The following is a 25148-nucleotide window of genomic DNA, read 5'->3' on the forward strand; positions in this document are numbered from 1 at the left end:
CAGGCCCTGGAGACTCTACGTAGGGGAATGTTTCTGACCAAGGTGGGACTCTCAGACCTCTTCAGTGCTCAAGAGTCAAGCTCATCATGAAAGATCGCCTGGAACAGGGCCCCTTGGCTAGTGGGCTGCAGGAGTGAGTGGATACACACATTCCCCCCAGGCAGGTCACATGTTACGGCATCATCATCCAAAGCTTCAGTGATGCTTTGACAGGTAGCTGTCTCAATCGCACCAGCCCCACCTTGGCTTTGCCTTTGGAATGTAACTCTTCTTCCCATCATGCCCTCAGCCATCATCCTAAAGAAGGTTATGGAATTTACTTTGGTCTAATTTACCACAACGTTATTCCTGTATACACAGAGGTTACCGCAGCTGTCATCCCAGGAGCACCTTCCTGAATAACAGCGGAGCTTGCACGCATCAGTTCTTTGTCTTTTGTGTAGACTCATTCCTTTACTCCTGATAACAATCCTGAAGGGTAGGTAGTAGTATTATCCCCCGTTTTATAGATGGGGAAACTGAGGTACAAGGTGTGCAGTGCTTGCCCAAGGCCACACATCTAGTCGGTGGCTGAACCGGTGTTAATGGACTCAGACAGTATGGCTTAGAAGTCATTGCTCTGAATACATAGGATGCTTCCTCAAGATACCATGTGAAGTCACTGTGCTTAGCCCTAGGGAGTCCAGAACGTAAAATGCAAGATCCTTGCCCCCAGCAGAGACAAAAGATGGATATCAAAATATCAGGGTTGTCAGGGGTAGGGCATCTTGCATTTCTGGGAGGACGTGTGTTGGTGGTGGAGTGAGTGTATCTCTACCTTAGGTACGCTCTGCCTGGGTCACCAGATAGAATGGGAGGACAGCGCGGAGGACTCGCCTCCGCCTCACCTCTGTATGACCTGGGGGAGGGTCGGCTAAAATTACCAAAAAAAAAAAAAAAAATCGTAAGCCTTGTGTAGGTTGTGTTGTCTTTGATTTACTTGTTTTCAACATCCTTCAATTTTTTATTTAGGGCACTGAGGGGTACACCTCTGCCAGTCAGCTGTGTGACCTTGGATGAGTCATTTTGTTCCCTGCCTTATCTGTAAAACCAGGGAGTTGGATCAAATTATGTCCAAGGTCGCTTCCAGCTCTGAAGTCTTTTGGTTCTGTGTTTCCCGTGTTTTCACGTAGAGCACTGGCGGCACAGAAGACGTCGAGCGCCTCTGCGTGCATTGCCCTCTGATTTTCTTCTTCACTGCATAGAATTTCTGAAGCATCCTGTGATCTTTATTAATCACACAGAGACTGTCATCTTCTCAGACTCCAGTGGAATGGCTAAGGTGCCCTTTGCAGAAGATACCGCAGCTAATGTTCTCATTACTGACTAATTGGCTAAAGAGAATTCTCTCACATTGCGTTTAGCCTGATTGATAGTTTTCTATCACCTGATGGGTGGAATGGACAGCCAAACCAATTATCCCCTCAAAGAGAGCCCCATCCGGCAGAGCGGCACCGCCCTGAGACAAAAGGCCCTTACAGGTGATGTCAAGTCAGGGTGCCTGACTAGAGTTTGTTAAATGAAATGGTTTTCTGAAAAGTAGTTTGACGTGCCCTGGAATCCATGTGCCTTGGGTCACCCCTAAGCTCCCTGGGCCTTGTCTTACTGAAGAAGGGTGAGTTTCTGGGTGTGTTTCAAACCTGGAGAGCTGGGCTGTCTGGTTAGCACGAAGCTATTGCTGCTTTGCTTTGTGCGGAGGGAAACAGAGCGGCGGTTCAGAACTGAAGCTTCAGGCCTCTCAAGAGTCATGCCACAGGGAGAGGCGTGCTTACTCAGACACAGTCTTGTAGACACCCAGCATTACTCAGATTTCCTTTTCAGATTCGTTTTCTTTTTATGTTGCTCAGGCTGTTGAGAGAAAATAATATTCAGGTCACTTGCTTAGTCATTTCAATGGAGGCCATTTCTTTTTAGCTTATCGAAATATCTGGTTAAAGCACCAACTCTGGTTTCAGAACGGAGTGATCCTCATGTGGTAAGGATTCACGAGCAAACTAAGTCAGGAAACTTCTTCCTCACGTCTTAGTTCTATTTATTTTTTGTTAAAAAAAAAAAAAAAAGCAGAGGGTCAGAAAGCATTTCTAGTACTTCATGGTAAACAGCCTTGATTTTTAAGATGTTTCAGGGAAAGAAGAATCAGGGTTCTTAGTGCCTCATTTTCCAGGTAATGTACTGAATTGTGTTACCCAATCAGCAGCAGAGTAAGGGATACCAGTGAAATAATACAATGTCTTCTATTTCGGTCTCCCCCCAGGTAGGGCCACTATGATGTCAGCTTCTGCTTGGGACCAACTTGTGCCGATATTGGTATGATATAAAGCTTTGTGGTTAAAGCCAGGGTCAGTCCATGTTGGGAAGGAAGATGGAGGAGCCCAGGAGAAGGGCTGTAATTGCAGCGTGAAGCACATTGTACGGGCTTCCCTGCTGGCTCAGACGATAAAGAATCTCCCCGCAGTGCAAGAGACCTGGGTTCAATCCTTAGGTCAGGAAGCTGCCCAGGAGAAAGGAATGGCAACCCAGTCCAGTACTCTTGCCTGGAGAATTCCACAGACAGAGGAGCCTGGCGGGCTACTGTCCATGGGGCTGCAAAGAGTTGGACACGACTGAGGGTCTAACACTAGCACTGGCGTGCTGTACTCTTGAGCCTTGTTGCCTTCCAGGGCTCTTCTTTGCTGTTTTTTTCCCTTTAAAGCCACTTTATTGAGGTCTGACTGACAGCCTAAAAAATTTCCGCATTTAATGTATGCAACTTGCTGAGTTTGGAGGTACAAATACACCTATGAGATCATCACCACAATCAAGACCTTCGACTTACCCATCCCCTCCAAAATTTTCCTCCTGCCCCCTTTATTTTTTAAAAGATTAACTTTTTTCCCTCCAAGGTACGAACATGACATAAGATCTACCCTCTTGCAAATAGGTATGCAATTCAGCATTGTTCATTCTAGGCCCCTTGTGCAGTTCATCTTCAGAATTAATTCAGCTTGCATGTTGAAGCTTTGTAGCCTTAGACTAGCCCCTTCCACATCCCCCTCTCCATTCTTAGATGCTTTAAGATACACACCAAGGGTTTGACTCTCAAGATCAGCTCTAGGGGACCAACTGCCGGGAAAAGAAATGAAAGAGGGGAGCATGATTATTTTTGTAACCTAACAACTTTTCAGTAAATTATCCTTGTGTGACTATTAAATAGGGAGAGGAAGGAAGGATATTTCCCTTGGAGTGGGAAGAGGAGGGCTGAAAGTGTGTTTGAGGCAGGAAATGGGACCCATTCCTTCTCAGCATCTCTGTTCCTTCTGCCCAAGGAGATCCTGCTACTGTGGCTGTCCTGGGATCAGGGGTGTGCCATGCAGTCTGCACTGAGCAGCGGAAGGGGCTGAGACCAAGGTGCCAACTTGAAAGCGTCATTGTGTGGCACAGCAGCAGCATAGCCATTTCAAGAGGGGTAGGTTTGGAATTCGGAGAAGGCAATGGCACCCCACTCCAGTACTCTTGCCTGGAAACTCCCATGGACGGAGGAGCCTGGTAGGCTGCAGTCCATGGGGTCGCTAAGAGTCGGACACGACTGGAGCGACTTAGCAGCAGCAGCAGCAGGTTTGGAATTGCTGTAGCTCTTTCATTGTCCATGTAGTATTCCCTGACAATGCAGATGCAGTCGATTAATACGCACATTCCTGCACGTTGGGTGGCTGAGGTCTCTGCAGCCCGCTCCCTGCTTGCTGTATATCCACCTCTACTGCAGGCTGGAACCTGGGCAATTGGTAGCTTCTCCTCTTGCCTCACATTAGCACATGCTGTGGCAGAGTGGGCCTCAAATGCATTAGAAAAACATACACGCTTGGTATTTAATGAAAACCTTGACCAGCAGGGTATGTAAGCAGAAACACTATGAACAGCATAAGGCTGTGGTATAACAAGTCATTTAGAAAAGAAATATGTCCTGATCTGTGCTTTCCTTTGCCATTTCCTGTTGGAGGCATGCTTTGTTTCTGGTTATAGTTCATCTTCCTCCATTCCCAGCTCTGCTGTTAGATCTGTGAGCTCCTCAATGAGAAAGACAGTAGGGAAAACCTCTAGCAAAAAAATGAACAGCTATGCATAGAAAACAAACTTACATGACTATAAATGTTTATAATGGTCTATTAGATTATTTTTGCCAACAATTAAATAACTAAAATAAAACATTGCTGATATTAAAAAAAGAAAACAAACTTACGGTTACCAAAGGGGAACGAGGAGATAAATTAGGAGTTTGAGATGAACAGATACACAATATGGACCTACCGTATAGCACAGGGACTGTACTCAAGATCCCATGACAACCTATAATGAAAACGAATCTGAAAAAGAGCACATGTATAGCAGATATATGTTTAAAATATATATTTTTTCAGAAACATATATCTGAATCACTCTGCTGTACACCTGAAACAAACACAGCATTGTAGATCAACTACAATTTAAAAAATTAAAAATTAAATAAAAAATAACGGTGGTGAGAATGGGGGAAAGAAAGTAAACGGCAAGTTCTGAAAAGAAATAAACTAAAGTTTTATCCCTCAACCTTAAATGGAACAATTTGGTGTTAAACTTTGTTGTTCTATTGGGCTTCCCTGGTGGCTCAGATGGTAAAGAATCTGTCTACAATTCAGGAGACCTGGGTTCAATCCCTGGGTCGAGAAGATCTGCTGGAGAAGGGAATGGCAACTCATTCCAGTATTCGTGCCTGGAGAATTCTACGGCCAGAGAAGCCATGGAATGGGTGGGCTGCAGTCTATGGGATTGCAAAGAGTTGCACACGACTGAGTGACTAACTCTTTCACTTTATTGTTCTATTAACATTTTAAGGGAAAGACTTCATACATTCCCTAGAGGTAAAGACACAGTTTATCTCTTAAAAACTGTATTGTATTAAGTGATGATTTCATTAGTGGTGCTGTTGGATAAAAACAGGAAAGAAAACCTGGTCTTGAGTTCAAACTTCAGCTCAGAAAATGACTGTATTGATCTCAGTCATTTGGAGCATGGACCCTTCATCTCTGAGGCTTTAACTTTATATCTTCCTGGACTCATATTGTTGAACAGCTAAACACATTTTGACTTGTGTCTGATCATTGCCTTCCAGTGGGGTTTGTGAACACTTCCCTGCCTTCTACCCATAAAGAACCCCCACCATTTCTTGCTTTGATTTGGTTGTATATCATTAAGTGAAATTTCTTGGAATCAGACAAGGAGGGTGTCACCTACAACCAAATAATATTAATAGCAATCCCTTTTTTAATGTTGTTCTTCAGTCGCTAAGTTGTGTCTCACTCTTTGAAGCCCCATGGATGGCAGCACTCCAGGCTTTCTTGTCCTTTGCTATCTCCCAGAGCCTGCTCAAACTCATGTCCATTGAATTGGTGATGCCATCCAACTGTCTCATCCTCTGTTGTCCCCTTCTCCTCCCGCCTTCAATCTTTCCCAGCATCAAGGTCTTTTCCAGTGAATCTTCTCTTCACATAAGGTGGCCAAAGTATTGGAGCTTCAGCTTCAGCATCAGTCCTTCCAATTCAGGGCTGATTCACAGTTGATTTTATTATTAAAATCAGGGTGATTCAGGATTCATTTCCTTTAGGATTGACTGGTTTGATCTCCTTGCTGTCCAAGGGCCTTTCAAGAGTCTTCTCCAGCACCACAATTCAAAAGCATCAATTCTTTGGGGCTCAGCTTTCCTTATGGTCCAACTCGCTGGAAAAACCATAGCTCTGACTATACAGACCTTTAAATCCAAAGCAAAACAGAACTTTGTTCAGTTACTGAGTAGTTGAATTCATAGATGTTTGAACATTGGACAATAAAACCTCAATAAATTTGTAAAGGTTGACTTTTTTTGGTCAAAAGTTTCTGTCAAAGTCAAATCACAACCGTATTATCACACATCAGATGTTCTTTTTATATAAGGAATGAACTTCTAGTTTGCGGCTTGAGACCAGGTTGTATTCAGTCCCTTCTCTTCCATGAGGCCACTGGGTAAGCAGTAGGAGCCCTGGCAAGTACATGGAAACTCTGGGTCCTAGCCTGACCTCTTTCATGACAGTTGGCTGGCTTACCTCACAGGATTCTTGTGAAAGGTATCTCATGAACATTTGGGTGCTATACAAAGCTGTTGTTGTTTGCACTGTGAGAAGAAGGGCTTTCCAGGTGTTGCAGTGGTAAAGATTCACCTGCCGATGCCCGTGATGCAGGTTCAATTGCTGGATCAGGAAGATGCCTTGGAGAAGAGAATGGCAACCCACTCCAGTATTCTTGCCTGGAGAGTTCCATGAACAGAGGAGCCTGGTGGGCTACAATCCTGACTGAGCGTGCACACGCGTGCGCACACACACACACACACACTGTGGGAAGAGCTGTATATAGGGATGACTCTGAGAGACCCATTGTAAGATGATTAGTGATCAAAAAACCAATTTATATTCAGGCAGCTGTGTTTTCAAAACCAGGTAAATCATTTCATCTATCTCATGAAGGTTTAAAAATAAGAAGTGAAGAAAGTTTTTGAAGTCTTCTGTCTCTGCGTAACACAGGCAGACTCTGTTCCATTTTATGCTCAGCCCCTGGCCAATGCACCCCACTTACCCCTTCTCAGCCATAAATGATTGACTCCTCCTCACGACCCTGGGCGATGGGGCACTCTCATCCTACCCATTTCACATGCCTGGAAGTTGACACCTCGAGAGATTAGTGACTTATCCAGGATCACAGAGCCAGGAGCCATCAGAGCTGCTTTCAGTCTGGGTCCTCAGCGCTCTTCAGCAGTGTGCGGCATGCCTCATGTAGTATCTTGCACAAAATAGACCCCTGGTGAGTGTTTGCTCACTGATGGTCAAATGCCATTAGAGACTCAAGGTACTCTGCAGGCTGGACCCAGCCAGCCTTTCCCTCTGACTCATAGTCTACCCCTAAAAACCAGTAAAAGCTTTTTCGCCCTGTCCTCCATTCTTCACTGTTACTTATATTTACTCATTCTTTCACTTACTCTTTTGGCAAAAATGCTTTTGACATTCTCCTCAAGACTAAATACAAAGTCTGGGAAATGAAGTACTACATCGTCCCTTGTGCCAGTGGAGTTCATTGTCAAAAGTGGGTGGCAGAATCCTAAACAGAGTCATTATGGTCATTATTGAAAGAAGCAATAATAAAAGCATGATGGTGTCACGAACAGTGTGAACAACGAGGGGAAGGCTTCATGGGGCAGCTGATATTTGGACTGGACTTTAAAATATGTAGGAATTTACAGGAAAAGAAATAAGGAAAACAGAGGGAACAGCATATGGCAAGACAAGGAACCAAAACTGGAAGGAAATTCAGTTCAGCAGGGAGCACTGAAGCTAGAGGTTTGGTTGAGATTGGGAAGGGCTCCCTGTGCCACTGGGCTTTAACTTCATCTTGTAGGTGAAACTTCTGAAATGTCTCATGAACTCGAGGTGCTGTATATCTTTTTGAAATTTTAAGTATAACTGATTTACATTAACACGTTAGTTTCAGGTGTACAGCAAAGTAATTTGGTTATATATGTATTTTCAGACTATATTCCATTATAGGTATTAGAAGATATTGAATATCGCTCCCTGTGCTAGATGGTAAATCCTCGTTGCCTGTCTATTTTGTGTGTAGTAGTTTGCATCTGTTAATTTCATATTCCTAATTTGTTTCTCCTTCCCTCCCTCTCCCCTCTGGTGTCCTTATGTCTCTTTCCTGAACACCTTTATTTATTTCACTGCACCTCCTAGGTCAGCCCTTTCCCAGACATTGCCTCCATCTCTTTTTCGAGGCTTAAATCCTTCCTGTTCTGCAAAGCCTGTCTGCATCATGTATTGGTTTGACCAAAAAGTTTGTCCAGGTTTTCTATAACATCTTATGGAAAAATCCAAATGATAGTTCCCTGCCTGAGTGTCTCCCTTTTCTAAATTCCTCCATTTTGCATTTGGAAATTCATTGTGCCTCTCACTCACGGTCATCTTTTCATGGGTTTATGTCATTGTTTGGGGATTCCCTGGTGGCTCAGACAGCAAAGAATCTGCCTGCTGTGCAGAAGACCCACGTTCAATCCCTGGTTCAGGAAGATCCCCTGGAGAAGGGCATGGCAACCCACTCCTGTATATTCTTGTCTGTAGTACTCCATGGACAGAGGAGCCCGGGGGGCTACAGTTCATGGGGTCGCAAAGAATTGGACACGACTGAGCAACTAACAACATATCATTGCTTCAAGGCAGAGATAGAATCATGAAGAGCAAGGAAATGCTCATGAGGTGTGTTTCTACAGCGCTCGCAGTGCCGTTCTGGTCATAGGTTGTGTTCAGTGAGTATTCTTAGGTCCATTGATTGTGTGAAATCCATGTGAGAAGAAGGGTTTCAGCTGGATCCTTGTTCTTCTGTAGCTTTTCAAAAATTCAGACACCAACTAGTGTTCCAAACACCTGTTCACAGTTACAAGTTGGTGACCTCTTCCAGAAAACACAGTTTTTCGCTTTCTATAACATTTTGACCAGGAAGAAATCCTCAAGCACAGCCTGAGAGAGCTAAAAGTGACCTTGGAGGGTAAGCAACCAGTTCCATCACTTCATTCTTTATGAGAGTTTTTTTTTTTTCTCCAACGACAGAAATGACATAAATTCATTGTAAGAAATCTTGGAACATCTCCCCAAGTGTAAAAGAAGCATAAAAATTGATCATATTTCTAGATCTCTAGTGAATTTTCCTTAAAATAAATTTTTAGAAGCAAATTTGACAGGTTGAAGAGGATTCACATGTTCAAAGTCTTTTATAAAATTTGGGTAAATGTGCTTCAGTAAGATTATACCCATTTACCGTGTGTGTGTCTAGTACTCTTATTTTTGTGTAATGTGCAATAGACGTTATTCTCAGATGACTAACAGCTTTTATAGTCAAAAGACTTTGAGCTTGCTGAGGCTTGGTGAAGAACTGAATGGAGAAGTGAGATGATTTTATTTTATTTAGATTTTGACTTCACTGGATCATCATTACAGCATGTGGGCTTTCTCTAGTTGTGACACACAGGCTTCTCTTCTTGTGGTGCACGGGTTTCTAGAACTCATGGGCTCTCTGGTTGCCATTGCGCAAGTTTAATTGCTCTGTGGCATGTGGGATCTTAGTTCCCCAACAGGGGGTCGAACTCATGTCCGCTGCATTGGAAGGTGAATTCTTAACTGCTAGACCACCAGGGAAGTCCTGAAGTAAGTCCTGAAGTATGATTTTAAAATCTCTGCTCTAACTGTAACTAGTTGACAATTTCAGTCTCCCTGAGAACAGAATAATTTCATGTCTGAAATTTTCATTCAGATTAAACTCATTCTGCATTCAGTGCTAGGGTGCATGTGTGCTAAGTCGCTTCAGTCGTGTCTGATTGTTTGCAACCCTGTGGACTGTAGCCACCAAGCTCCTCTGTCCATGGGATTCTCTAGGCAAGAATACTGGTGTGGGTTGCCATGCCCTCCTCCAGGGGATCTTCCTGACCCTGGGATCAAACCTGCATCTCTTATGTCCCCTGCATTGACAGGTGGGTTCTTCACCACTGGAGCCACCTGGGAAGAAGTCTAAGCAATTCCAAGACCAGGTCTTCTGCTGCAAAAATAATGTAGAGCAGCTCCTTGCAGTTTTGTCTGAATTTACCACCAACTCTGATAGAAGGAACACTTAACCTCTTCAAGCTTCCCTTGTCTTGTCTTTGAAAGTGAGTGTGTTGAATGAAATACCTAGAACCATCTCCATTGACGGAAACCCCTGGAGTTATGACAGCACTGTTTGTAGGGTGGGGGAAGTGAGATCTAGTTCAAAGCTAAGGCGAATCTGAAACAGAGCTAGAGTTAGGATCCAAAATTCCACATTTCCACTGGACAGTTTTTATTTATTTAGTACTTGCCACTGCAGAAGGCGCTTGGCCAGTCAGCCAGAGCAGAGGTTGCAAAGTTAGTTCTAGTTGCTGATACGATTGCTTCCAGAAAGGCATGGGAGTGGGGATAAAGTAGAGCTGGAAATAGACCCCGAAGAGAATTTGAGCTCAGTTCAAAGGGTGGAGAGATCACCTAATTGGGAGAGAAGGCAAATCTTTGTGAAAGAAGATACTTTTCAGATGTGTCTTGGCAAGTGAAGATGGTGGAAGGCAGTTTTGAGGAAACTTGTCATTTCCAAAATATCATGATGACTAACCCTATGAAAGATGAAAATTTATGAAGAAAAGTTTCCATGCCACTACTACGGGATTATTATAAAATTTATTTAAATTCCACTTCGACACTGTCATTCACTGAAAATCTTTGTATAACCAATATTGCGAAGCCTTTGCCAATGGGTTACTTATTTGAATCAAAATTTAATATCACAAAATTTCAGCAAAAGTACTGTGTCAGGCTTGTTGGGTTTGTTGTCTATCCCCTAATAAATTTTTAGTCCCCTCACATACAGCTATAGACTTTCTCAGAGTTTGAACTAGTGTGAAACTTTTTGTTCTCTGTGGGAGTCTATAAGAAAAAAATAACTTAGTTCACTTTTAAATATTTATTCTTTCTATAATAATATTATATACACACAATCTCAGCGTTGCCTGTCAGAGGAGAGTTAAAGATCTGGTGTTCTGACATTTCTCTCGGACACTCACTGGCCATATATGAGGAATAAATATTTAAATCATAGAATGAGTAAACGTTGGAAGGATAATGGACAACTGTTCTCTTTTGTTCATCTATTTGTGCTCCAATGTCTTTTAAATGCCCATTTTCTTTTTCTTTCTTCTCCCCACCCCACCCACCCCCTTTCCCCCTTGGTATGCATACATTTATTCTCTATGCTTTTTTTTAATGCCCAATTTAAAAATTTTCTAATGTAATAGACCAGCAAGAATAATCCCAACTAGTGGCAATATTGAAGGAGGGGCTGATTTAGTGCAGAAGCTCAGTATCGCTAGATTCTGCTGCTGTTTCTGGTTGGGTTTTCATCTCTGCTGTCGTTGTTATCGTGAGATAACCAGAGCTTGAGTTATGGTATTATAACTCAATATGGCATTATAACTCAGATGGTATTATATGCTGATGCTGTGTTACTAACCTATGTAATTTCTGAGTTTCTCTTTATCAAAGGTGGCAGCCTTAATCTCTGCCTAATGCTGCAGCGCCTGGAGAGGTAATAATGATGATGATTTTTACCATCCCTGGGGTTTAAACTGTCTTCTCTGTTATGAGGCTGGCCCGGTGGCAGGGGGTAACCTCAGCACTCTCTCCTCCCTAAGCTCTTAGCTGTCAGCATTGGAAGCCCGCCTTTGTATCTCATCAAGCTGGGAGTCCAGGATGGAGAGCCAGAAAAGGATGGGGGTGGGGATTAAATGCCTGAGATTAGGAGGAAAAGAAGCTGCGATAATGTAAAGAACCTGTGGCTTTAAGGAAATAGAGAAGCGAAAAAGGATGGGAAAGGAAAAAACCATTAGGAGACAAGAAAATGGTGGAAGTGGAAAGGATAAGGGTGACAAGCTTGGAATGAACTGTTTCAAGCCTGCCCTTGTTTTTGTTGTTGTTGTTATTGTTGTCTAGTCGCTAAATCATGTCTGACTCTTTGCAACCCCAGGGTCTGCAGCCCACCAGGCTCCTTTGTCCATGGGATTTTCCCAGGCGAGAATACTGGAGTGGGTTAGCGATTTCCTTTTCCAGGGGATCTTCCCTACGCAGAGATCGAACACAAGTCTCCTGCTTGACAGGCAGATTCTTACCCCTTACTACTACTACTACTAAGTCACTTCAGTCGTCTCCGACTCTGTGTAACCCCATAGACGGCAGCCCACCAGGCTCCCCATCCCTGGGATTCTCCAGGCAAGAACACTGGACTGGGTTGCCATTTCCTTCTCCAATGAAGGAAAGTGAAAAGTCAAAGTGAAGTTGCTCAGTCGTGTCCGACTCTTAGCGACCCCATGGACTGCAGCCTACCAGGCTCCTCCATCCATGGGATTTTCCAGGCAAGAGTACTGGAGTGGGGTGCCATTGCCATCCAGTAAAAGCTGATTTTGTCTTCCTATGTCAAGTCTCCACCGCGCCCGTCCGGCCGCTGGGAAGCGGTCTTTCCCTTTGTGTGTGATCTGGACAGCTGCGGATGGGCCCCTGCCATAGCTGCTCTTTGTCGTGTCATGTCCTGTGCATTAGTTTATCAATAAATAGTTGTAATATGAAAATTTGACCTGCTATCTCCAAAGAAGTTGCCATGAAGTTACTGCTGTGTGATTGGTGTGACATTTAAAGGTGCAGAATGCAATTATCCTAAAATTGGGAGGGGAGGGGTGGAGTGACCTGTTAACAGGTTCAGTGCGCTGACAAGAAAAAAAGAATCGTGGGGGTTGTAAGTCGGGGGCCATAAGGACACAGAGAAACCAGGATGGGCAAAGAGAAAGATGTGGTGGGGAAAAAAGATCCACACTTCACTTTATTCATTTCTTCTTATCATCGCTCAGTCATGTCCTTTGTGAGCCCATGGACTGCAACACACCAGGCTTCCCTGTCCTTCACTGTCTCCTGGAGTTTGCGCATTTCTTCTTTTCTTCTTATAGAAATGCTACATCCATGCCCAAATTTAAAAAAATGTAAATATGTGAGTAGCTCTTGCTCAGATAGAGGAGGGAAAGAAGTCAACTTATTTTGTCTCTATCACCTTCTTTTGCCAAACTGAGCAAAAAGTCCTCTTTAAATTATCCATAATAACTGTAGTCAAACATACAGATTTGGGACTCAAAAATTTAGAGTGGTTAATTTGGTGTGAATTTTAAAGAACATCATAAATTGACACCTTGACTTTTTTTGGTTTTGAAACAAAAATGCACACCTTTGCTAAGTTGATATAAAAAATGGCATTTATATAATAATTATGCATGTCTTATTTCAGTATTTTAAAAATCATATAATTGAAGGGAAATGTTTGCAAATAGAATTATACTTACTAATATGGTTATAAGCCTTCTTTTTTCTTTAGTTTGTGATTTCTTTCTTGTTAGACTCTTTAAAATGAATCTTTTTCTTAAAATTTCCCTATTTTTTAAGAAACACATTTCGTGCTATAATACAAGGTGAAAACGAGATGGTAATTAAATAGCCTAGCAATGAATAGCCACAAATTGCGATAGCACCCAAATAAGAAATAAAAAAAAGAGAGTGAATATCTAAAGTCAAATATAAGCATGGATATTATCCAGAAAGGAAAGAATAATTTAGTGTTTCTCTTGGTTTGTGGTCTTTGAGACATAGTTGATAAATAAGGGAGATAATTAAATTGTCCTGGTGACAACGCCAGTTTTGAAGAGAAGGGACTGTGGCTGGAAGTGGCTCAGTCTGCTGTTTTGACGGGGAGACTCACAAATAGAGATGTGTCCCTTTTCCCCAGTTGAATCAGCTCCACTGTGCTGGGAGAGTTTGGTTTTACCTAGAAGATGGAATCTGGCCCCTGGGGGCAGGAGCTTGTGTGTCTAAGCATCTCTGACCCCTGAGCTCCTCCCTGTGGTTCTACAGCCCTTGTCACCTTGTAAAATTGGGGCAAGGGCTTCAACTGGGGTCAGTGGTTTCACCACAAAGGCCAGAGGTCGTTGGGAAAACCAGAAGCAATATCCAAATGACAATGACAAGTGAGTGCAAAAACGGGGCGGGGTGGGAGGGGAGAGAAACCTGTGAATTGATAAAGTTCATCTGTAGGACTCTCACAGGAGAGCATGAATCATCAGAGAGGTTCCCGAGTTACAACCAAGAAATATTTATGGTGATCAGTGGTGCAAAGGGTGATCATACAAACATAATAAAGAAGAGAAAGGAAGGCACGCCAGAGATAAAGGAGGCCTCGATTTAAATGAATAGGGAGATAGGCTTAATGATTATGCTCAAATGACTGAGCTATTGATGGCAAAATGGCCAAGCTTCTCAACTGCTTTTTAAAACTGGCCTTTAAGAAGATAAATAAGGATAATTAAACAGTAATGAAGACTTGTTTCATTAAAAAAAGAAGAAAACAAATAAATAGGCAAGGTCTTGGAGGATGTGTTAACCCGTGTTAATGGAAGTAGTAATGAATTCATCAAAATATGGATGCTCTCCTTTGGAAATCATGAAGAATAATGAGGGAGACAGAGAGAGAGAAAAAAAAAAGAGGAGCTAATGCTGCGTGATTATTCAGTGTCCAAGAATGTATATCCAATTGTTGGCAGAGATAGCATAGATAAAGCACAGATTCATTCTAATACCTTATTTCAGCTTTTTTTCCCCCAGAATTCTTACACCAGGAACCTATTTATCATACCTTCCAATAAGACTTCAAACTCAGATTTCTGTCTTCTTTCCATCCCATCTATAACAGTTTAAGAGAGTGTTGTCCTACATGTTTCACAGAACAAGAGATCCTTAATAATTTATTTCTAAATAGCTACTACTACTACTACTAAGTCACTTCAGTCGTGTCTGACTCTGTGCGACCCCATAGACGGCAGCCCATCAGGCTCCCCCATCCCTGGGATTCTCCAGGCAAGAACACTGGAGTGGGTTGCCATTTCCTTCTCTAATGCATGAAAGTGAAAAGTGAAAGTGAAGTCACTCAGTCGTGTCCTACCCTCAGTGACCCCATGGACTGCAGCCTTCCAGGCTCCGCCGTCCATGGGATTTTCCAGGCAAGAGTACTGGAGTGGGGTGCCATTGCCTTCTCTGATTTCTAAATAGGATTAGTTTTAAACCTGTTCTAGGCACAGTGCCTACCGATGGTAAGTACTGTGATCCCTCAGCATCCATGAGGTATTAGTTCCAGGACCCAGCAGGGAGACCAGAATCTGAGGATGCTTCAGTCCCATGGTTGGCCCTCATACCTGCAGTTCCACAACCACATATCCTATAGTTCTGTAGTATTTATTGAAAAAATCCACCTTGTGTAAGTGGACCCATACAGTCCAAGCCTGTGTTGCTCAATGATCAATGTGTTCCATAGACAGTTGTGGAATAAGTAAATGAATTAGGAAAACCACGTTGCTAACAAATAGAGTATTTGAATGAGTAAATCTATGAACATCTAGGGGATATTAGAGCCATGAGCCACAAACAGTATAGATTTATCAAGCTTTTTATGTTAGACCAACTTAATTGATTTTGGGGGAAAATCTGCGAACAAGTGGAGAAAAAGAATGCACTGGATATATTATTATTTCTAAATACATCCAGATGTGAATGGAAGAATTGATACCAGGTCCCATAAAATCTAGTTCGGAAAATGAGTTCAAATTGACTCGAATGTGTCAAATTGATTGAAAATTGCCTGGAGGACTGCAAGCATAATGATAAACGGCAATGCATTGAGTCTAGGGGAGGGGGGGAGTCTGTTCAGCAAGGTCTTACTGAGCATCTTCATTAATTATCCGGGAAAAGATGTAAACAGCACATTCATTAAATGTATAGAAGAAGGGAAATAGAGAGGCATTTTAAGCACTGGGTAGGGCTGCAGATAATACAAAGGGAGCCAACCTGCTCAGGAATAGAATGATGCTAATAATCGGTTTGAAATCAGCTAATGACCCAGCTTCCCTGGTGGCTCAAGCGGTTAAGAATCTGCCTGCAATGCAGGAGACCTAGGTTCGAACCCTGGGTCTGGAAGATCCCCTGGAGAAGGGACTGACTACCCACTCCAGAATTCCATGGGCAGAGGAGCCTGGCGGGCTACAGTCCATTGGGTCACAAAAGAGTCAGACATGATTTAGTGACTAAACAGCAGAAAGAATTAAAAGACTCAGCAGACAGATGACGCAAGCAACTGACTACAGAGTGAGGGAGAATGAAGGAAGTGCAGCGTTGCAGGCGCAGCAAACGGCTGTGGGAGCCAAGAAGGATGATGAAACTCTGGACAGAGCAGCCAGGACTGCAGACTCAGGTGGTTACGTTGTAAGAAAAACAAGGGGGCAAGAGGCATTTGGGGGAAGTGGCCAGTGTCCGGGCAAGATTAACACAGTGAGCAACAAGGAACCGCTGGGACAGAGGGACATATTTTTCCAAGCACACAGTACAGGCTACCAGTTAATGGAGTCAGGATGTTAGGGCTTGTTGAGTACAAACTCACCTCTCAGTGGGATCTTTTAAAAATTATTATTTTTTTTCTTGTGTTAAGGGAAATTACTAGATATTATTCTTAATTTCATTTTTTATTATGCTCTGAGGATCAATTCTATAGAAATACATATAATTACGCAAGAAAGTATTGCACATAAAGATGTTCATTAGAGTATTATTTATAAATTGAACCAGTGGCAACACCCTGATGTCGCATAGTTGGGAAAAAATTTAAGTTTCCCATCTTCACTTGATGGGATATTCTTCAGCCACTCATGGGTATTTTTAAGAGTTAGAACAGAAAAATGTTAGTCTTTTAATGTTAAGTGAGAAACTAGGGTGCAAAATTTACCTTGAGTTTAATTAAAAGCAACAAGCTAGTATATCCTTAGAAACAAAATATATCAGTGCTTGTCTTTGTTGAGGGGGAGGAGGATGCTAGAAAATGTAGTATTTGTTGAGTCTGACCAACTAATTTGTTCAGAGTGTTTATTCCTGTCTCTGAAGGTTTTTATTTGTATTTTAATATGTTTTGATGAGCCTCCAGTAAAGGTACTTAAGGACAGTACAGTGATTTTAGCTGTGTGGTTTTTCTTTGGGGAAAAAAGCCCTATTTCCTAGTTATTGAGAGGGTATTAGCTTTCCTGAAGATGGATGTTCAGTAAGTACACCTGGAATGCCAAATGGAGACATGGCTCTTCATCTCATAATAAAGATGAAACCCAATGGGTGAAAGACAAGGATGTGTATTATCACCACCATGATAAAGGATAGGTCATCACACACACACACACACACACCACACACACACACACACACCATACACACACACCCTCTCAATGATTAAGCCAGTTACTCTTAAGAACTGAGGGCCAGTCAGTGGATGAGATTATAAACACCAGACACTCAAGGTGAACAGGGAAACCAGGGTCATTTTATTCAATATTATTCTAAGTAGCATATTAAAAAGCAGACATTACTTTACCAACAAATGTCCATGTAGTCAGAGCTATGGTTTTTCCAGTAGTCATGTATGGATGTGAGAGTTGGATCATAGAAAGCTGAGCACCGAAGAATGGATGCTTTTGAACTGTGGTGTTGGAGAAGACTCCTGAGAGTCCTTTGGACTGCAAGGAGCTCCAACCAGTCCATCCTAAGGGAAATCAGTGCTGAATATTCATTGGAAGGATTGATGTTAAAGCTGAAGCTCCAATACTTTGGCCATCTGATGTGAAGAACCAACTCATTTGAAAAGGCCCTGATGCTGGGAAAGATTAAAGGCGGGAGGAGAAGGGGACAACAGAGGATGAGATGGTTGGATGGCATCACCGACACGATGGACATGAGTTTGAGTAGGCTCCAAGAGTTGGTGATGGACAGGGAAGTCTGGTGTGCTACAGTTCATGGGGTCACAAGGAGTTGGACACGACTGAGAGACTGCACTGAACTGAACTGAATTGATAGTACTGGGTGAGAAGCCCATTTCCAGAGAAAGTCTTAAGAAGAACCGGTAAAACTAGAGCTGGCAGGCTAGTCCTCTAAAATCTCCCGGAAACAATGGAGCTACTCTTCTTTATTCCCGTCTCTTTATTCTGTAGTCACCCCATGCTCTTCCCTTTCATTCTCATTTGTGGCCTTAGTCTTACAAGACCTGAAGTATATACCTAGATGTGCATCTGGCCAGTGCTAAAGTAACTGGGCCCGTTTCAGTTTCTGTGAAAATTCTGCCAGAATATTTCAGATGCTTCTCTCACTTTTATTGTTAAGCACTTGAGAGGGAGGTTTCCCAGCCTCCTTAGGTAAGCCAGTCTCATATCTCTGAGAAGGCAGAGCATGTTTTTGTATTTCTAACCAGTACCCTTCCTAATATAGGTCAGGCCTTTCCCCTTGGTCTGACTTCAGTAGCACTAGGAGGTCTTTAGTTGCTATCGTGGAGTTCATGTTGTTGTGTTCTGTTAGTCGCTCAGGCATGTCTGACTCTGTGACACTATGGACTGTAGCCCGCCAGGCTCCTCTGTCCATGGGATTCTCCAGGCAAGAATACTGGAATGGGTTGCCATGCTAACCCCAGATTATGTCCCCCAGTGATTTATAAATATTTTATGGCAGTGGTTCTATTGTTTTATGCATTTAAGCAAGAGGTCCTATAGCGTAGTGATTAAGAACACAGATTTGCCAAGAGGGAGGGGATATACATATACATATAGCTGATTCACTTTGTTGTACAGCAGAAACTAACATGACATTGCAAAGCAGTTATTCTCCAATGGAAAAAACCCGCAGATTACTGGATTCAAATCTCATCTCTGCCACTTCCTAGCAGTACATGAGCTTGGAAAGTCACTTATCCTCTTGACACCTCAGTTTCCACTTCTGTAAAATTGGGATAACAATAGTACCTACCTTATAGGATTGTTGCTAAAATTAATGCCCCACATGCACACGTTGCTTAGAATGAAGACTGTCACATACTGGACACTCACAGAAGTATTAGTTATTCCTGTTATAGCATTAGTATGCTGCTGCTGCTGCTAAGTCACTTCAGTCATGTCTGACTCTGTGCGACCCCATAGATGGTAGCCCATCAGGCTCCCCCGTCCCTGGGATTCTCTAGGCAAGAACACTGGAGTGGGTTGCCATTTCCTTCTCCAATAGCATTAGTATAGCCTTGTCATAAAACAAGAAAGTCAGTCAAACCTCAACTTGCAGACAGTTAACCTTTAGTTTTCTTTAGTCTGTTTTAAAGGGGAAAGACATGTAAATAAAAAGAAAAGGCGAATGATTTGTGAAACTATATAAAAGTTATATTTTCAGTATTAGGAACCATTCTCTGGATCCTGATCATTTTTTCCCCCAGAGAAGTTGAAATGTCAGGTTAAGAGCATTTCAAGTGAAATCAGCTGAGAATAGCGCCTAAGAACATAGGCCTGAAGAATCAGTTGTAAGAGTTTGCCTCATTTCTCTCTTTTGGATGAATAATGTTTATTAAACTTGCATATTTAAATGAAAAAGCACAAGAAACTATTTTAACAGCCACTTCTGAATGCCAGCAAATGTTTCAAAGAACAACTGTAAGCTTGTTTTAACAATTCCCTACAAATTTCACCCCCCGCTCCCCACTTATCCCCCCAAAGCAGCTTTTGCAATGTTAGCCTGAGCATAAAGGGCCAAATGTGAAGTGTGTAAAAGAGCCCATTGTCTAGGCTGCTCCTGGGTGACGTGAGGGCCCCGGAGGTGTGGGCCCAGCTGGAGGAGCTGGCTGGTCCATAGCGGCCTCCCCAGAGCCCAGACGCCATGCTGCTGAGCAAGGCCACTTAGGAAGCTGCGTTGAAGAAACTCTTAGAACCTTGTGACTGGACAGACTGAAGTCCCTGGGAAGTTAAGTGACTCAGGTCTCACGGAAAGCAAAGAGGGGAACTCAGTTTACCCTCCTCCTGGTCTAGACTTCTGCACCAACATATTAATAGGGAGTAAGAGAAAAGGATGACATTGCATAGGGCTTGGGAGACACTGGGTTATCTCTGTGAAGCAGCTGTCTTTCCTGAAAGACTCTGAGCCCTCAATATCTTTTAAAATGTATTTATTTATTTGGCTGCACTGAGTCCTGGTTGCAGCAAACAGGATCTTCTCTCTTAGATGCTGAAGCTAGTTCCCTGACCAGGGATAGAACCCGGGCCCTGTGCATTGGGAGCTCAGAGTCTTAGCCACTGGACCACTAGGGAAGTCCCCCTCAATATCTTAAAAGGGGGTTATCATGCAACATTTCTCAGGTTTATTTGAACATGGAACTCCTTTTTTATTGAATATGCTTTGGCTAAAAACTCCCCTGTTCAGTCCTTTACTTAAATAGAGTATACCACACAAGAACAGAGGGAGAAGGTGATAACATAAGCTCGGAATATTTATACTAGTCATCCTGACCTGTGTTTGAACTAGGGTCATACATTCTCCTATTGAGCCAGCAGTGGCAGATGAAGACAGGGAGGGAAAGGTAGAAATTGATTAAAGTGCTTATTTAGTAGGTAGAGCCAGAAAGAGATGAGCATGTTTTATTGTCTGTTCTCAATTCCTTGAATCATACAAGGAAGAGACGAATTTCTCCTCTGACTGCGCCTCTTGTCTCATGGCTTCCTTCCTGGCCTACATGAATTTTGCTATTTCTAGAACCAAGTTAATCCATTGTCTTTTGCTAGGCATCTTATTGATCTTCTGTGTTATTAATATTCACTTTTGGCTGCCAGATTAGCTCTAACAAACCATTTATGTTTATTTTTAGTGCACTTAGAAAACTGGGATGTATTATCCAGATTGCATTCTGAATTGTGGCTACTAGGGACTTGAAGTGTCTCCTTTCTCCTCTTTCCCTTCTTTTTCCTCTTTTCCTAGGAATTTTATCCTAAATGGAAATGAAGGAAATCTACAATTATGAATAGGCTGATCCAATAGTGCTTTTTTTTTTTTTTTAAATCTCAGTATTTCTCTTCCCATAAAAACAATGTTCCTAGGCTAGCCCACTACAAAATAATTTTATCCATAGTGATTTTTTAAAAATTATTTATTTGTTTATTTTTGGTTGCACTGAGTCTTCATTATTGGATGTGGGCTTGTTCTAGCTGTGGCGAGTGGGGGCCACTCTCTAGTTGTATGCAGGCTTCTCACTGTGGTGGCTTCTCCTGTTGCAGAGCACGGGCTTTAGGGTGCTGGGCTTCGGAGCAGCTACGAGTGGTGGCCGCTCGTAGTCTTAGTTGCCCTGCAGCATGTGAAATCTTCCCAGACCAGAGATTAAATCCGTGTCCCCTGCATTAGCAGGCAGATTCTTAACCGCTGGACCACCAGGGAAGTCCATCCATAGTGATTTTTTTTTAATGCACTTTTGTAGCAAAAAGGAAGCAATTTTATTTCAAACATCATAAAATGTATTTACCCAGGTTTTAAACAGGTACCCCTCTCTCCTGCTCAGACTTGCTTGATAGAATCAGGGATACACTTTGGGTTACCCCAGGGCTATGGAAGCAGGGTAGTGTAGGATTAGATGAAGAACTTTGGAGCCAGACTGCTGAGGTTGGTACTCCATCTCTGACCCCTACTCTGGGCTCCTGGTAGGTAGGCTACTTACCTCTTCAATGACCCAGTTTCCACACCTCTAAAATGGGGATAATGATTGTAACTATCTCACAAGGTGTCCAGTACTTAGAAAAGTGCTAAATAAGTGTCTGCTCTCATTGTGATGGTGATGCAGATGGTGGAGATGGATCTAATAGGAGCAGTGGGGTTGAGGACAGGGCTCCAGCCAAACTAAATTAGGTAAAAGTCCTGGGATCAGTGGTTCCAGAAAGGAAGCATGTAATGTTAGGAGAGTTAAACTGGCCAACAAAGGGAAAGAAGAAAGACTGTCAGTGTAGTTGTGACCTGCAGTAGCATTAGGAAAAAAGGACTTAGAGAGGGAAGGAAATTCATGGGTCATTTTTAAAAAATGATTTAGGTAAATGACTTTGCTATTTTTCAGTTTTGAGACCAAGTCTAAGTCCTTGACGTGAAGTGAAGTGAAATGAAGTCACTGAGTCGGGTCTAACTCTTTTCGACCCCATGGCCTGTAGCCCACCAGGCTCCTCTGTCCATGGGATTTTCCAGGCAAGAGTACTGGAGTGGATTGCCATTTCTTAGCTACTTTAAATTTGAGTTTTCTTATTTTATAAACTGAAAATAATAGTGTTAACCTTGCAGAGCTATATAAAGTTTAGAATGATGTATCTGACATGCCTGGGACCTACAAGACCTATTCTTATGTAAAAGTTATCTTGTAAGGTACTTCTGGCAAAATCACTGTTTTGTTTTTTTTTTCAGCCCTAGTTCGTCTCTTTTATATCAGTAATCCATAGTCACTTTTGAAAAATAGAAAATTAAAAACAGTTAAGTCATTTGTCCAAGATCGCACAGCTACAAAATGGTTAAATTGGAATTTAAAGCTTGCAAGTGTAGCTCTAAAGCCCTTGCTCTAAACAGCACACAAATTTGTTAATCCCGATGGACACAGTATCACTGTTTCATTTCTTAGGACTCCTGGCACAGAAAAGAAACAGACTTCTGTTCTCCTCACCTTGTTTGTTTTGATCTCTATGTAACTGCTTGGGTACTGACAAAAAATGAAAAGGTGACCCACACCTTTGCTTTCCGTGCATCACATCTTGTCCAGGAAACCTCGTGTATCTGGCTTCGGTTTGTTTCACGGCACTGTGTTCCCTGCAATTTCTCCAAGGATGGAATTTTGCCTTGTCATCTGACCCAAGCCTAAACGTAGGGAAATTAATGAGAGTGAGCCAGTTTTTACAGGAAAGCTGACTCTAGTGAAACGTCTGTCCCCCCAGTCAGCTTTTTATTTGTATTTGATCTCCTCTGAGTGGTGTTTGGCCCTCCTCTGTGCAAGTTTTGCAGTTTCACTGTCCAACAAGCAGTATCTGGTAGGAGTTTTAATCAGAGCCTTCGCCCTTCTTTGTGCTCGAGTAAATCTGGTCAGCTTTCTTCATCGCCTCAGAAACAGGCCCCTACCCACTTCAGCATAGCTGCTCCATACCGGAAACCAAACACACAAACCTAAGCAAAGACTCCAATGCCAAGGCTTGTTTCTTTTCTCTTTATTCTGTGAAATATTTACACACCATTTACTCAATAGAAAACTGAAGCCATTATAAACAAACCCAGAAATAGGTGCTTTATAACCCCTGTGTGCGAGCTAGGTCGCTTCAGTCCTGTCCGACTCTTTGCGACTCCATGGACTGTAGCCCACCGGGCTCTTCTGTCCATGGGATACTCCAGACAAGCGTAGTGGAGTCGATGCCATTTCCTCCTCCAGGGGATCTTCCCCACCCAGGCATCAAACTTGCGTCTCTTATGTCTCCTGCATTATTAGCAGGTGATTTCTTTACCACTAGCTCCACTTTAGCAAAAACATTAAGTGGCCAAACACACAGACAAAAAAACAGCCACGAACAAGATTTCATTGTGCAGTTATTTTATGTGTACCTGGAAATGACGTTTTTAACAGCTCCTATTTCCTTCTATCCTTTCAGTTGTCTCCAAGTCTTCTCCCCACCCCCACTTAGCAAAAGATAAGGCTCCTGTTTACACGAGGGCATTTACATAGGCACGTCTTTCCTGGGGAAATATGGCAGCAGCTGAGACAGCACAGGCCTTGTTAATACTTAACATTGAATAAACAGGGCAGGTAATGACCACTGTGAATACTTCCCAATGCAGTACAGCAACACAGTTGACAAAGATCAGGAAGGAAAAAAAATGGCACTGCTTTTTTTTTTGCAGGGGGAAGAACTTTCTGAAATGAGACGTGAAAAAACAAGGGGCTGGCATACATCCTGTGTCTTACGGCCTTTGTCCCTGGGAGCACTGCCGAGCTCTCGCAGAGCTGCTGTTTAAGGATTTGCAGTCTCAGTACTGAGAAAGATGGGAACTTAGCGGCAGACTCTGTAGTACCAGGAAACCCTCTCTTTAAAGTACACAGACTTTTAATATTTCTCCAAGAAAATGAAGCAGTCAGATTAAGCTACCTCAGTATTATATTGCAGGCAGCCTTTTATGCCACCTTCACTGGGAACACTCCTAGCTGCCCATTGCACGCTGAAGCTGTGTGATGTGTCTTTTAGAGGACCTTGAAATATTTGCCGTAAAGGACTTTGGTACTTCCAAGAGTAACTCATGGGAAACACCTGTTATATTAGGTCGGGTTTTCTGAAAAGATGTGGAAGGGTCCAGTCTGTGTGCAGTAGAATGGTGAAGCTCTAAGATAGATTCAGGGCATCTCCAAGAAGCTTGCTTATCCTGTTGATCGTCTTCATAAGCGGGAACCGATCATCTGGGTGACCAAGGAGTTGCCCATCTTCCTATGCGAGAGATTTAAGAATCTTTTTGTTCATTCATTTGTTCTCATTCTTTCATCACTCTTGGATATTCCCTGAGCATCTGCTATGGATCAGGCCATTTTCCTTAGTGCTGGCAATGAAATAGTGAACAAAATATCATCCCTGCCTCAAAGAGCTTTAGATCCTTTGGGCAGACAGACAAGTAAAGGGCTAATTACAGTATGGTGAAACAGTTACAAGACACATGAGATATGCTTCACCTAGACTTCTAAGGGATCTGGGAAGATTTCACAAAAAAAAATGTCTTAGAAACCCATTGATTTAGTAGGAGATAGTTAGTCAAAGGGCTTCCCAGGTGGTGCTAGTGGGAAGAACCCTCCTGTCAATGAAGAAAATATAAGAAATTCAGATTCCATCCCTGGGTTAGGAAGATCCCCTGGAGGAAGCATGGTAATCCACTCTGGTATTCTTGCCTGGAGAATCCCATGGACAGGGAAGCCTAGTAGGCAACAGTCCATAGGGTCGTGAAGAGTTTGACACGACTGAAGTGACTTAGCACACACTCATGGTCAAAATGTTGAGTGGGGAAGTTTTCTAGACTGAGAAAATACACCAGATCCGTGGAAAAGAACATAGGCAATTCGGGGAATTGAAAATATTTCAGCATGGCTGCAGGGTAGAGTTCAAGGGTAACTTAAAATGAGTCAACAGAAACCACTTGGAACTCGAGTTGATTAAGAAGTTGAGGTTTAAATAACAATTTAGAAGAGAAAAAAAAGTCACCCTCCAGTGACTAACTTTTCATATTAACAATTTAAGTTGAGAGGTGAAGATTTCATGTTTCTTTAAGTAAATTTTTATCTTTTAGTTTTTGGTCTTTTAAACTTTTTTATTTATTGTCAGTTATGACTACTGTTTGTTTATTACAATCATAAAAGTTGAGAAAACATATAGATGCCCAACATTAAAGGATTAATTACATTAATTGGTAGCAAGCTAAAACACACTTTACAGTATGAAAAAAAATTATAAAAAGGCATTGAGGAATGATTCAGTTTTTTCAACCCATTTTTTTAAAGTTATTAAGACATGAGTAGGACTTCCCTGGTGGTCCAGTGGTTAAGAATCTGACTTG

The 25148-nt window shown here is 42.5% G+C and overlaps 1 protein-coding gene across 4 annotated transcripts in view; it reads left to right on the forward strand.

The window, feature by feature from the left end:
- MAML3 (mastermind like transcriptional coactivator 3) overlaps window positions 1-25148 on the forward strand; it is a 460203-nt gene that overhangs the window by 117086 nt on the left and 317969 nt on the right. The window lies entirely within an intron of this gene.

The sequence above is a fragment of the Bos taurus genome, chromosome 17 (genome assembly GCF_002263795.3).
Source record: "Bos taurus isolate L1 Dominette 01449 registration number 42190680 breed Hereford chromosome 17, ARS-UCD2.0, whole genome shotgun sequence".
Lineage (NCBI taxonomy): Eukaryota > Metazoa > Chordata > Mammalia > Artiodactyla > Bovidae > Bos > Bos taurus.